Here is a 15,085-nt window from a genome sequence, read left to right on the forward strand (position 1 = left end):
AGATCAAGCCACCTAGTGTTTTTACAAAAAGTGCCTAATTACAGACGTTTTAAGATTTTTTAAAAATGGTCAGTTAGAAAATAAGATTTTTAAATATTATTATCGTAGATGCGAATTGTAATTTAAGTACCTTTTCACACACCACATCACTAAAATCCCCCCCCTTATCCCCCCTTCACCCCCCCAAATTTCAAGTGCTTTAAGCTTTCCCATGGGAAAGTAATTTATGATTTTAATGTACTTACTAATCAAATTGTTTCATCTAAGCTATTTTAAAGACAGCTGAAGATGACCACTAAGTGGTTGAAATATGTCCTGTATATGATAATGTTTTTATAATTCTGCCAAAAGGCAAGAAATAAAGTATCGATTAGGTGGTGTTTTAAATTAATTTGCTGATTGAATTTATCGAAACGGTCATGAAGTGGACAGCTTGCAAGTCCTACAATATTGAAAGCCCATAAATTTGATCAACAACAGCATTACCAGTAGACGGACTTTGTTGTTGTTGTGATGATGAGCTTTGTCTCTTCTGCTGCCACTCATCTCCAATAAATGGCATTACTGCTGCATACTATGTGAGCTAAGGGGGTTACTTACCAGCCTTCCTGAATTAATAATTAGCATGCCATCCTCCGGTTCATACATTTTGATAATTACTGGTACGTGACACACTGATTCATCCAATATTCATACTTTCACTCTTGTTGCGAATCGGAAATATGTTTCATTAATGTCTCATACATTTTTAATAATAATAATCTTGTTGTCCCACTAGCTATTTTTGATGGTTTTAGGAGAAGCCGAGGTGCTGGAATTTCGTCCCTTAGACATTCTTTTATGTGCCAGTAAATCTACCGACCCAAGGCTGACGTATTTAAGCACTTTAATACACCACCAGACTGAGCCAGGATCATACCTGCCAAGTTGGGGTTAGAAGGCCAGTGCCTCAACCGTCTGAGCCACTGAGGCTGGCTCATACATTTTTACCTCTTGAGCTATAATAATGGAGATAAAATTTTAATGGCAAGTACAACAACAGCGAGCACTGATAACGGGGATAGCCTCTGTTGTTCAGTCATCATTGCAATCAACTATTTGATAATGGTAATTATTGTTGTGATTGTTTAAGTAAGCTACAAATCTGCTTGGTCATTAGTAACTATTGATCTGGAAGATAATGAAGATGACTATTGAACTGAGAAGCAAAACACTAGGGTATATATCACTCGATGAATGAGGGAGGTTGAAGAAAACAAAGTGTAATGGCCTGCAATGTACGTAAAATGTATGAAATATAACATTACATCGACTCACCATTTTAGAGGTGAAGCTTACACGGTGTGAAGAATTATTTTTTTAATTTCCGGGTTGAACCATGTTGTAGTTGTCTGTACATCACGTACAGTTTGCCGACGTTTCAAACACATTGCAGTATTCTTTGTCAAGGCAGCTGATATACCCCTACTCAATCCGAGGTAATCAGTCTTCCAGGCAGCAATTTACACTCCTAGAGTGGCCCTGACTTTGGCCTTTTATATCCTAGCCTTTCTGGCTGATGTAAGCCCTGGCTGTCTCTTGAGCATTCTGGAAGGTATGTATCACAGCCAGGTAGTGGGGACTTGCCCACGCTTTTATGTAATGGGGTTTCGGCCCGTGTGTTTATGTTGTGGTCTGTATGTCTTAAACTATGAATGATAGGCATCCTAGAATTACTGATTTTATATCCTCCTTCTACATTTATATTGTTCGGAAGTTTCTTGATTTCGATAGCCTCCCGGATTTTCCTTTCCAGATTCCAAGGGATAGCTGCTAGGATCTTGGTCTTGTCAAATGATATTCCATGCCTTGTTTTGTAGGAATGCTTGGCTACCGCTGAAATATCTGTGTTTTGGTTCTTGATGTGACGGACATGTTTTTTTAGGTGGGTGGAGATCAGACGTTTTATTTCACCAACATAACAAGCTCCGCAGCTACATTCAATGTGATATACTCCAGGAGCCTGTAATTCTATTGTCTTTTACTGGTGGTCGATAACAGACTAGCTTCCGGTGAGGTTTATAGATGGTTTTTGTCATATTTGTCCAGTATCTTGCCGATCCTGTCTGTAGTATTTTTAACGTATGGCAGTATCGCTGTTTTCGGGCCGGTCAGTTCTTCTTTCCCGTTGTTTTCTCCTACGGCGGCCTTTTCTTTGTTCTCTTCTGATTTTTTAAAGACTCGTCGGATGTTATTGAACGAGTAGCCCTTTTTGCTAATGGTTCTCGTGTCATGTTCTTTCTCTTCCTCGAGATGCTCTGCATCTGATATCGCTATGGCCCTGTTCACCAGTTATGTTAGGACAGCCTGCTTTTGTGATGGGTGGTGATGAGACGAGGCGTGTACGTACCTGTCTGTGTGTGTGGGTTTCCTGTATACTGCGTGACTCAGAGTCCCATTGGAGGTGCGTTTTACTAGGACGTCCAGGAACGGTAGTTTTCCGTCTACTTTGATTTCCATGGTGAACTGAATAATTTTTTTTTCCTTGATTTATTCGTTTCAATTTCCGTATTGATAGTTCTTGTATATTATAGATAAGAAAGGTTCCACCTTATCAATACAAGTTTTATTTATATAAGATTCTACTTACAGTACCGATTTCGACTTTATATACAGTCATCCTCAGCTGTACATTAGTACCTTCACATAAGTCAAAGTTTGTTAATATGCCTTGCCTAGTAGAAAAGTCATGATAATGGAATGTGTCCAACGTTCAAATTGGGCATGTTTGAAAGTAAAAGCTGGCTATATGTACAATCTAAAATTGAGTGTGAGTGTGGTCTTTTAGGCCTAAAATTCGTGTAGATTAACTTATTTTAAAAGTACAGGTACATAAACACTTTAAAATATATATTACATATTAAAATCACATATTAAAATATACAGTTCATGTTAAAATCCATTATAATAACTAAGAACACTTCATTAAAATGAGTTTAACATCTTGCGTTTGTCGATTTTCTTATTTTTATCCAATATAAATGGAGAATGTCTGTGCTTGTAATCATAGGCGGTGCTCTCTTGGGGTTCTGCTATATGTTAGGCTTATCCATTAGTATGATTAATAGATTCTTCAGTTATTGATTACAAGTCTAATGTGTAACCAGAGGTAGATGTGTGCAGCTTTGATTGAATGTTGCCTTAAAGTATTAAAATACAGTCTGCTTTTGTGCATAAGTGTCAATTGCAGAATGGTGGCTCATTTCTCGTATATAATTGCTGATGTAGGTCTGTAAGAAACGAAAAATGGAGTTAGGAATTTATAATCTGAAGAATGCCTGCTTGTATGTGTGTTTCCGTGATGAATACTTACTATTGCTGCCGTGGTTGGGTTGCGTTAGATTTGGCTGCCTGGCGTGTACTGTATCATGTTCTCTTGGTGCTAGTGTCCGCTGCTGTGAGGGGGATGGAGGGGTGGGTGAGGGGAGTTGTTGTCGTAGGAGTAGGGGTGGAGTTGGGTGTGTCGGTCATCTGCGCTATGGCGCGTGTAGAACACTGTTTATTGATTATTTTAAGATAGTAGTTTTTTAAAGCGGGGATAACTTTGTTAAATATGGTGTTAGTTTCTTTTCTGTAATTTCATTTATGTTATAATTAGGATTGATGTTGATTTAGTGATATGTACCGTTCTTTTCTACTAGGCAAGGCATATTAACCAACTTTGACTTATGTGAAGGTACTAATGTACAGCTGAGGATGACTGTATAAAAAGTCAAAACTGGTACTGTAAGTAGAATCTTATATAAATAAAACTTGTATTGATAAGGTGGAACCTTTCTTATCTATAATACACGAACTGAATATTTACATGAATAGAGTTGAGATGATCGAGAAATAGCTGTAGGTTATTGCTCCCGTGAGACCAGATTACGAATGTGTTGTCCACAAAACGGAGAAAACATTTCGGTTTCAGGGTAGATATAGCTAAGGCTTTCTGTTCGATGTGTTCCATATACATGTTTGCTATTATTGGAGAGAGTGGCGACCCCATCGCAGCCCCTTCTGTCTGTTCATAGAACTTTCCGTTGAAATAGAAATAAGTGGCGTTAAGGCATTCTTTAGCTAGTGTTGACAGGTCTTCTGGAAGTTTCTGGTCTAATAGCGGAAATATTTCTGTTAGCGGTACCTTGGTTAAAAGTGACGTGGCGTCAAAACTTACTAATAAGTCCGTACTTTCAATTGATTGGTCCTTAAGGAGCTGGATGAAATGTCGGGAGTCCTTCATGTAGGTTTCAGTGTGTCCTGTATGTGGCTGAAGTAGTCCGGCTAGGTAACGGGCGATATCGTGCGTCAGAGATCCTATAGCGCTCACGATAGGTCGCAGAGGTATGCATTCTTTATGGATTTTAGGAAGGCTATACAATTTAGGAGGTATCGGGTCCAAGGATATCAGCTTCTTCTGTATTTCGGCTGGGATACTGGAATTTTTTACTAGTATGTGGAGTGTGTTCTTAATGTGGTTAGTAGGGTTTCTTACTTTTCGGTATGTAGAATCGGTGAGTAATTGTTCTATTTTCCAAGTGTAGTCGGTGCGTGTCATTATCACCGTAGCGTTGCCTTTATCTGCGAGTCGGATAATTGTTTCCTTATCTTGACGTAGTGTTTTTAGGGCATGAGTTTCTTCTTTGGTCAAAATGAGTAGACATGATATATCCTGTCCGATCTCCTCTGCAGATTCGGTAGGAAGGTGTCAGATTGCAATTTCAACTTTGCTAATTATTTCTTCCACCGGTATACTATTCAGAGCTACTGCGTAGGTGAGTCCTTTTTTTCAAGACCGAGGTAGTAGGTTCACTATGTGGCTTGTCTGTGAGGTTAACTATTACATTCTTCTGCAGTGGAACAGGTGGTTTCGGTTTCTGTTTTTGTAGGAGGCGGTTGAATTTCTTGTTTTGTTTGGCAGTGGCTAGTTCCAGTGTATGCTGGGATTGTGTGTTGCTAATGCTGTCTAACGTGATCCAGTCATTGAGAGACAAAGTGCTGGCAAGTTGCAGGTGGAGGTGAAATAATTTACTGTTGAGGTGGTCCAGAGTCTGTCTGGTGTCACTGATTCGTTCTCTGTGGAGTTTTATGCTGGTTTCGTGAAGAATACGGTCTGTGTGTCGGTTCTTGGTGTGATATTTCAGTCTCGCACATGCTGGTATAATGCTGTCATCCCTGCAGCGTTTCAGAAAGGTGAGTCAAGCCATATAGTTACTCATTCTCTTTCGACGGTTGTCGAACTGCCTAGTAGCTTTGAGAAATTCCTCCCCGTAAAGGTTTCGTATCTTAGAGGTGAACCTTCCACGGTGTGAAGAATTACTGAGTTTCATTTCCAGGTTGAACCGTGTTGTAGTTGTCTGTACATCACGTACAGTTTGCCGACGTTTCGAACACATTGCAGTATAAAACTCCTCAGAGAACAGATCAGTGACACCAGACAGACCGAAACCACTTGTTCCACTGCAGAAGAATGTAATAGTTAACCTCACAGACAAGCCACTTAATGAACCTACTACCTCGGTCTTGAAAAAAGGACTCAACTACGCAGTAGCTCCGAATAGTATACTGGTGGAAGAAATAATTAGCAAAGTTGAAATTGCAATCCGACGCCTTCCTACCAAATCTGCAGAGGAGATCAGACAGGATATATCATGTCTACTGAGAACCGCAAAGCCGCCACCATCCAATTTGACTAAAGAAGAAATTCATGCCGTAAAATCACTACGTCAAGATAAGGAAACAATTATCCTACCCGCAGATAAAGGCAACGCTACGGTGATAATGACACACACCGACTACACTCGGAAAATAGAACAATTACTTACCAATTCTACATACAGAAAAATAAGAAACCCTACTAACCACATTAAGAACAAACTCCACATACTAGTAAAAAATTCCAGTATCCCAGCCGAAATACAGAAGAAGCTGATATCCTCGGACCCGATACCTCCTAAATTGTATGGCCTTCCTAAAATCCATAAAGAAGGCTTACCGCTGCGACCTATCATGAGCGCTATAGGATCTCCAACGCACGATATCGCCCGTTACCTAGCCGGACTACTTCAGCCACATACAGGACACACTGAAACCTACGTGGAGGACTCCCAACATTTCATCCAGCTCCTTAAGGACCAATCAATTGAAAGTACAGACTTATTAGTAAGTTTTGACGTCACGTCACTTTTCACCTAACAGAAATATTTCCGCTATTAGACCAGAAACTTCTAGAAGACCTGTCAACACTAGCTAAAGAATGCCTTAATGCCACTTATTTCTATTTCAACGGGAAGTTCTACGAACAGACAGAAGGGGCTGCGATGGGGTCGCAACTCTCGCCAATAATAGCAAACATGTATTTGGAACACATTGAACAGAAAGCCTTAGCCACATCAACCCTGAAACCGAAATGTTTTCTCCGTTTTGTGGACGACACATTCGTAATCTGCTCTCACGGGAGCAATAACCTACAGCTATTTCTCGACCATCTCAACTCTATTCATGTAAATATTCAGTTCACCATGGAAATCGAAGTAGATGGAAAACTAACGCTCCTGGACGTCCTAGTAAAACGCAACTTCAATGGGACTCTGAGTCACGCAGTTTACAGGAAACCCACACACACAGACAGGTACATACACGCTTCGTCTCATCACCACCCATCACCAAAGCAGGCTGTCCTAACATCACTGGTGAACAGGGCCATAGCGATATCAGACGCAGAGCACCTCGAGGGAGAGAAAGAACACCTCACGAGAACCATCAGCAAAAATGGCTACTCACTCGATAACATCCGACGAATCTTTAAAAAATCAGAAGAGAACAAAGGCAAGGCCGCCATAGGAGAAAACAACGGGAAAGAAGAACTGACCCGCCCAAAAACAGCGATACTGCCATACATTAAAAATACTACAGACAGGATCGGCAAGATACTGGACAAATACGACATAAAAACCATCTATAAACCTCACCGGAAGCTAGTACAATAGAATTACAGGCTCCTGGAGTATATCACCTTGAATGTAGCTGCGGAGCTTGTTATGTTGGTGAAACAAAACGTCTGATCTCCACCCGCCTAAAAGAACATGTCCGTCACACCAAGAACCAAAACACAGATATTTCAGCGGTAGCCAAGCATTCCTACGAAACAAGGCATGGAATATCATTTGACAAGACCAAGATCCTTGCAGCTATCTCTTGGAATCTGGAAAGGAAAATCTGCGAGGCTATCGAAATCAAGAGGCATCCGAACAATATACTGTAAATGTAGAAGAAGGATATAAAATCAGTAATTCTAGGATGCCTATCATTCATAGTTTAAGACATACAGACCACAACATAAACACGTGGGCCGAAACCCCATTAAATAACAGTGCGGGCAAGCCCCCACTACCTGGCTGTGACACATACCTTCCAGAATGCTCACGAGACAGCCAGGGCTTACATCAGCCAGATAGGCTAGGATATAAAAGGCCAAGGTCAGGGCCATTTTAGTAGTGTAAATTGCTGCCTGGGAGACTGATTACCTCGGATCGAGTAGGGGTATTTCAGTCGCCTTGACAAAGAATACTGCAATGTATTTGAAACATCGGCAAACTGTACGTGATATACAGACAACTACGACACGGTTCAAGCCGGAAATTAAACTAAATATATCGACTCCCAATTTTAACTGAGGTGTTCTACCACTTTACTGACTCGAACGTCTGACTCGTTGGCTGAATGGTCAGCGTATTGGCCTTCGGTTCAGAGGGTCTCGGGTTCAATTCCCGGCCGGGTCGGAGATTTTAACCTTCATTGGTTAATTCCAGTGGCTCGGAGTCTGGGTATTTGTGCTGTCCCCAACATCCCTGCAACTCATCCACACACCTCACATATCACTATCCTCCACAACAATAACACGCAGTTAACTATACATGGCAGATGCCGCCCACCCTCATCGGAGGGTCTGCCTCACAAGGGCTGCACCCGGCTAGCAATAGCCACACGAAATTAAATTATTATTACTGACTCAAACAAACTGTTACCCATCAACGATAGCTAATAGAGTATTTACCTTCTGATTGGACAAAAGCAATAATTGCACCTATCTATAAACAAGGGAACAGAAAGGTATTTCATTGATCACTATAACAGGCAAGGTGTTCACTGCCATTTTGGAAAGGAGTATGTGGATGAATGGTTGAGAGTAAGTGGGATAAGACCGCTGGGGTTTCAGATCTCAGAGAGGCTGTCAGGATGAGATTTTTGTTATGCGGTAGATAAATGAAAAATTATACAAGAGGAATAGGCAGTTATAGTTATGTTTCATAGATCTAGAGGAAGCACAAAAGAATATCAACGTAGATGATGACAGCTGCCCTGAGGAGTTGTAGGATAAAGGATAGTTCATTAAAAGCAATATCAGGCATTTGAGCTACGCTGAGAATTGAAGGTAGAATGAGTTCTTGGTTCAAGGTATTTACAGGGTTTAGACAAAGCTGTAATCTTTTGCCTTTGTTGTTAATAGTTGACAGGGATCATATGTTATAAAGTATAAACTGGCAGGAAGCGATTCAGTTAGGTGGAAATGCTAAGCAGTTTGGCCTATGCTGACTACTTGGTCATAATGGCAAACTATGCTGAAACCTTGCAATCTAATATCTTGGAATATGAAAATGTTAGCCTTTCCAAGACTAAGATGATTGAAAGTCAGATTGGGAATTCAAAACTGGAACAGGTAGATCGTTTCAAGTATTTAGGATCTGTATTCTCCCAGGATGGTTTCATAATAAGCAAGATTGAATCAAGGTGCAGCAAAGCTAATGCAGTGAGCTCACCCTTGCGATCAACAGCATTCTGTAAGAAAGAAGTCAGTTCCTGGATGAAACAATCATTTTACCGGTCTGTGTTTTTTTTTTTTTGTTTTTGCTAGTTGCTTTACGTCGCACCGACGCAGATAGGTCTTCAGGCGACGATGGGATAGGACAGGGCTAGGAGTGGGAAGGAAGCAGCCGTGGCCTTATTAAGGTACAGCCCCAGCATTTGCCTGTGTGAAAATGGGAAACCATGGAAAACCATCTTCAGGGCTGCGGACAGTAGGGTTTGAACCCACTATCTCCCGGATGCAAGCTCACAGCTGCGCGTCCCTAACAGCATGGCCAACTCGCCTGGTCCGGTCTGTTTTCAGACCAACTTTGATGTACTGGAGTGAAAGCTGGGTGGATTCAGGATATCTTATTCATAATTTAGAAGTAACAGACATGAAAGTAGCAGGAACGATTGCTGATACAAACAGGTGGGAACAACGGCAGGAGGGTACTTGGAGTGAGGAAGTAATGGCTAAGTTACTCATTAATTCGATGGATGAGGCTGCATGCATGAACCGGCTTTGGTGTTGGGGTCATGTAAGGTGAATGGAGAAGGGCAGGTTACCTGGGAGAGTAATGGACTGTGTCACGGAGAGTAGGAGAAGTAGAGGGAGACCAAGACGATGATGGTTAAACTCTGTTTCTAATGATTTAAAGATAATAGGTATGGAACTAAATGAGGCTACAGAGCTAGTTACAAATAGAGGATTGTGTAGTCGTTTTGTAAATTCACAGAGACTTGCATACTGAACGCAGGAAAACATAACAGTCTATAATGAAGATCTAATGTATGTATTTATTGTTACATGCCAGCCCTGGTGTAGCCCCTTTTGGTACTCCTTGGAAGGGACTAGTGAGTCAGCCGACCAGGGAGCTCCTGGCCAGCGTGGAGGGCATGGCTGGCATATCCATGTATTGTTCTTATCGGCTGGCTTACCTGTGAGCTTCTTGGAGGTGCAACGTGAATGTTCCATCACAGGCCACGTCGCAAATATTCTGGTATACATCACCCAAGCAGTAAAAAGGGAGGCTAGCCGCAGACAGTCGATCAGTATCCGACACCATTGTTTTCTCCTACGGCGGCCTATTCTTTGTTTTCTTATGAATTTTTAAAGACTCATCGGATGTTATTGAGCAAGTAGCCATTTTTCTTGAGGGTTCTCGAAATTCTTTTCAAAATTACATCAATGATAAAATTGCACACCTACTTGTAGATAAACAGAACAAGTTAATTGACAAAACTAATACACTTAGGCACAATAATAAGAGAACCGAGGCTTTTTCTCCCTCGTCTACGGATTATAATAATCGGACCCATTCAACCATCTCCGCATTTCAGAAGCCTGTTATCAATTTTTCAAAGACCCATTTTGATAAGTCGGAAATAAGAATTATGGAGAAAGGTCCCAAATTCAATTGACCCGTTCAATTCAAACTCAAGGACGCAATCACGATCACGGCGGAAGCTGAAAATGCAGTACAGAAGTTACTGATCAAGAACCAAACGGAAACAAGATTTAATATTAAGAAAAACTTTCTAATTTAATAAGTAACAACAAAGTTGGATTTCTTTCACATCATAACCAAATAATAGGTTCATTGATACAGAAAATTAAGGAGAATGTTTTGATTATAACTAAGGCAGACAAGGGAAATGCGGCGGTCATTATGAGTCAAGAATCATACATACAGTAAACTGAAACATTTTTTACACAGAATTCATTCAAAATTGTAAAAAAAAAAAAAAAAAATGACAACCAGTATTATTCAGAGAAACTTAAAGCAACTTCTTAAACTATCTTCTTTCATCCTCAATGAAAGGAAGTCTCAAAAGCTTATTAATATGACTCCGAGTATCCCGAAGGCTGGGGCACTACCGAAGGTGCATAATGAGAATATACCTATAAGACCTATCATCAATTTTAAAAAAATAGCCCTATGTACAAGACGTCTAGATTTGTACACAATTTTTTTTAAAGCATTACAGATTTGAGGGTAATAAGTCTACTAAGAATTCCAAAGAATTTTGTGATCGTACCAAAGATTTAAACATGCAATCGGACGAGAAAATGTATTCGTTTGATGTCAAAAACCCAGTATCAAAAACAATGAATCTTCTAGAGAGCAATCTACTCAAATACAGTAATTTAAGTAGGCAAGATGTAGCGGATTTTTTAAATATCTTGGAGTTCGTCACCGCTAATAATTATTTCACCTTTAATGGTCAGATTTATAAACAGGAATGTCTTCCCACGGGTGCCCCAACTTCAGGAATTATGGCAGAAATTCACATGGATTTTCTCAAAAATAATAAAATCAATAACATTAAGGGAATAATATTTTGGTTGAGATAAGTCGACGACTCTTTTACAATATTTGATCACAGCATTACTAATGGAGAGGAGGTTAATGAACAATTAAATAACATGGATTCGCAGATTAAATTTTCTTTCAAAAGTGAGAATAATAAAGCATTAAATTTTCTTGATATTACAGTCATTAATGACTCCAATACACTTAGATATAAAATATTTAGAAAGTCCACTCAAACAATGAACATAATTAGACAAGATTCCATGCACCCGGCAGCACATAAGAGGGCCTCCTTTTATAGTATGATTCATAGGTCTTATAGTATACCCATGTCAGAAGTAGATCATAAAAATGAATTGGATACTATTTATTTAATAGCTAAAAGTAACGGGTTCAACAGGCAATTTGTGGATGAAGTTATTAGCAAATTCGAGAAGAAATCATTTTCGACATTAACTAAAGATACTAAAATGAAAGGAGACAGTTACGCCCTTTTCACCTACATTCACAGTAAAATCTATGAAATGACGAATGTTTTCAAGAAACTTAATATGAAAGTTTCTTCAAGACAACCAACAACAACGCTCATCTTTTTTTATAATCAGCCAACTATTAATAACATCAATAACAAATTTCAGAAATCAGGAGTTTACAGATTAAAGTGCCAGCAATGTTCCGCCAGTTACATTGGACAGACAGGCCGCAATTTTAGCATATGGTATAAGGAGCAAGTTAATGTGTCGAAATACTGCAGATTCTTGGCAATGGGTTCTCATATGGTTGATACCAATCATACATTCACGGACATAAAACAAAACCTTCAATTTCTCCAATTAAGTAAGAAAGGGAATCTATTGAATATTTTTGAAAACATTTTTATATATATATTGATCAAAAATGCAACCTGATTTATAATCTGAATGAAATATTGGAAGAAATCAATATACTTTCCGAGGAGATAATAAAAACCTTCTTTACGTGAAGGTGCGTAAGTAATGCATTACCTCACACCTCTCCCCTTACATCAAACTCCCCACAACCTCTCCTCACCAGGCGAGTTGGCCATGCGGTTAGGAGCGTGCAGCTGTGAGCTTGCATTGGAAGATTGTTTTCCATGGTTTCCCATTTTCACACCAGGCAAATGCTGGGGCTGTGCCTTAATTAAGGCCACGGCCACTTCCAGCCCTTTCCTGTCCTATCGTCGCCAAAAGACCTATCTGTGTCGGTGCGACGTAAAGCAACTAGCAAAAAACAAAAACAAAAACAAACATAACCCCCTCCAAGAAGTCAGTCCTCAACGGCCTTCGAGGACTGCACTGCACTCAGTTAGCTTCAACACTTGATGTGAGGTGGACGCCACCGGACGGGCAATTACATTTCACATTGAATTTTTCAGTAGTTCATTCATATTTTCTTTCCTTGTTAGGCCAATATGCTCAACAACACAACCAAGTTCAACTTGCGTCATTCAACATAAGTCCACCTTTCTTCCATTCATCACAAGAAAGTATTTTAACTTGGCATCAATATTACACTATTTTATGTACAATTATATGGTAATTCAGTTCTCACAGCCACTCATGTTGTATTATATTTGTGTAATTCCACGCATGTAAGGACATTTTAACCTGTGCAACAACTGAACTTCATGGTACGCATCATATTCATGTTGTACTATTTTAAGATTCAAGATTGACAAGACACCAATATGCCGCATCACAAGACACTCAGACTTTTTATTCACTAATTTTAATGTGCCCTTACCATATTTCCAATGATTTTATTGTGATTAAAGATGTCCCATAAGAGGACAAAACATGTATCATCAATATAGTTTAATGTAGTCTTATCATTAAATACGATTACAGTACCGGTATTGTAAAGGTGGAATTATAAATTAAAATTTTCACAAACGGATACCAACAGGACGATAATCTTCGGGACTGTTAGTTAGGTTGTTGTTTTTAGGTAAAGGGTGAGATGATTGCATATTTCCAATGCTTGACAGTTGGAATTATGATGTCTATTATTCTTCTTAAAAGAGACAGATTGATTCCATCATGGCCAATAGGCCCTGACTTTATTCCAATGAAGATGCACCTAACGTCAGTGGGGGTCACATGAGGAAAGTAGAACTGCTTGCCATTATGTCTTACTTTTGAGGATATTCTGTTCATTGCTGTTGCTTTGATCTGTTCGTCCATCTGAGAGGATTGTGAGCTAAAATATGAATTTAGGTAAGCTAGTGGTACATTACACTTGTTGTCATTTGTGTTGTTTTTGCTTAATCCCTTTTCATGAAGAGATTTTCAAATCTGTGTAGTATTTTGAGTGTTCAAAATTTCATAAATGTGGCATATTTTAGCATTTCTAAGTAACTGTGTTGTTCTGTTTCAGACTTTTTTATGGTTTCCAAAATTGTCTGATGTAGGATATTTCACTTGGCTGGTATTCCTGAGGAGCCATTTTTTATTTTTAGAAGTTTCTTTACTTCCTGGGAAAACTGTGTTTTCAGGTTTTACTGTTTTCTCAGTATTTCCGTTGGTGGCATTGGTACTGAAAACATTGGGTGTCTTAATTCTGTCTTTGAATTCACTGCTGTGTATTTTTTTTATTTTTTTATTTATTTATTTATTTATTGCTATTTGTTTTACGTTGCACCGACACAGATAGGACTTAATAGCAACGATGGGATAGCTAAAGGCCTAGGAATAGGAAGAAAGCAGCCGTGGCATTAATTACGGTACAGCCCCAGCATTTGCCTGGTGTGAAAATGGGAAACCACGGAAAACCATCTTCAGGGCTGCCGACAGTGGGGTTCGAACCCACTATCTCCCGAATACTGGATACTGGCCACACTTAAGCAACTGCAGCTATTGAGCTCGGTCTGCTGTGTATTAAGAAGGAAGCAGTAAATGCTGGAGAAGAGACAGAGGATGACATCATTAAGATAAGTTCCATATTTCAAGTTCCTAAGTATTAAACAGAAATAGACATAAATATTCTAAATATTTTAGTGGGACTTAACAGAATCTGATTATGTTCTTTCAAGAATGAAACATGTCATTCTTTGTTTATTAGTGTGTATTTTTATTCCTTGTTTAATAATGTGTTTTTTGATGGGTATGTTATAGTGCAATATTTATATTTAACTTGTGTGTTCAACAGACTTGAAAGCTTTTAAGTTACATTCACTTCTGTGAAAATTTCTGGGATGCTCTCTGTTTTTGTATTAATTCACCAGTGTCCTTTCTGGACCATTAGGTACAGTATATGTGTGGTGCTTCCATGAATTTAATTACATTTTTTGAATTAAATTACTATATCAGAGAAATACATTTGTGAAATGTGCACAAACTTGCACCTTCCACTTGCACAAAATAGCATCGGATTCTATCTGTGCAAGTAACTTGCGGAAGCTCACGATGTGCCCTTCACTCTGCTTAGGAAGAGATTTGCTGCAAGCGTCTTGCCCAAGAAATTGCCAACTACTGCAAGTCAGCTTGCTGAGGAATTTAGACTTACAATTGGTGCAAGTAAACTGCTGCAATATCTTGGTAGTGTAAACCTAGCCTTAGAAACAAAAAAAGCAGCATAGGTTTCTCACTGAAGAAAAATTTTATGACTTTGGCCAACGTTTGGAAAATTCTTCTAAAAAATCTCCAGCATCTTGCACAAGTGTTAATTTCATACGGGTCTGTGCAAAAGGCTATTAATTTACAGTATTACACATAAAGACATATAAAATAACTGTGACATATGCTTTTCAATCAGGTAACTCTATGTAGGTGTGAATCTTGTGAGTGGAGTCTGGAAAATGTATACAATGGACATATAGACCCACATTTAATATTTTTCTCAGACAAGGCTGGTTCCACCTCCATGGTTGCGTGTACACAAAA

The sequence above is a fragment of the Anabrus simplex genome, chromosome 2 (assembly GCF_040414725.1).
Source record: "Anabrus simplex isolate iqAnaSimp1 chromosome 2, ASM4041472v1, whole genome shotgun sequence".
Classification (NCBI taxonomy): Eukaryota; Metazoa; Arthropoda; class Insecta; order Orthoptera; family Tettigoniidae; genus Anabrus; species Anabrus simplex.